Here is a 985-nt window from a genome sequence, read left to right on the forward strand (position 1 = left end):
GACCCAGTGCACTTGCTGGTTAGTTGTGCAAAGTTGTGTTAATGCCATGGTATTGAACACCAAGTTTTTGGGGTTCATGACCGGGGATTATGAGAGTTGTGAAAAGTATTGTTCACAATTTCGCGCACCACATGGCCAATGGCCAGCCAAGCCTTAGCAGATCACTGCTCCAAAAGCAAGGTTGATAGAGATCAACAAGCTTTTGTGATGATAAGTTGAAACCACGGTCCAATGAAATTAGACATGGCTTCACAGCCAGCCAGATTTCAACAGATCATCATGAAACTCTAGAATTCATTCTCAAGAACTCTGAAAAAAAAATACCTAATCTAAGCAACAAGATGAACCGTCAGTTGTCCATACTCGAACAATCCCCGGCAACGGCGCCAAAAACTTGGTGCACGAAATTGTGATCAATACTTTTCAAAACTCTAATAATCCCTAGTAATGGCGCCAAAAACTTGGTGCTCACTACCATGGCATAAACACAACTTTGCACAACTAACCAGCAAGTGTAATAGGTCGTCCAAGTAATAAACCTTACGCGAGTAACGGTCGATCCCACAGAGATTGTTGTATGAAGCAAGCTATGCTCACCTTGTAAATCTTAGTCAGGCAAACTCAAATGGGTATGGTGATATGCGAAAATATAAAGATAAAGATAGAGATACTTATGTAATTCATTGGTAGGAACTTCAGATAAGCGCATGAAGATGCCTTCCCTTCCGTCTCTCTGCTTTCCTACTGTCTTCATCCAATCCTTCTTACTCCTTTCCATGGCAAGCTTATGCAAGGGTTTCACCGTTGTCAGTGGCTACCTCCCATCCTCTCAGTGAAAATGTTCCTATGCTCTGTCACAGCATGGCTAATCATCTGTCGGTTCTCGGTCAGGCCGGAATAGAATCCAGTGATTCTTTTGCGTCTGTCACTAACGCCCCGCCTGCTAGGAGTTTGAAGCACGTCACAGTCATTCAATCATTGAATC

The sequence above is a fragment of the Arachis duranensis genome, chromosome 10, assembly GCF_000817695.3.
Source record: "Arachis duranensis cultivar V14167 chromosome 10, aradu.V14167.gnm2.J7QH, whole genome shotgun sequence".
NCBI lineage: Eukaryota > Viridiplantae > Streptophyta > Magnoliopsida > Fabales > Fabaceae > Arachis > Arachis duranensis.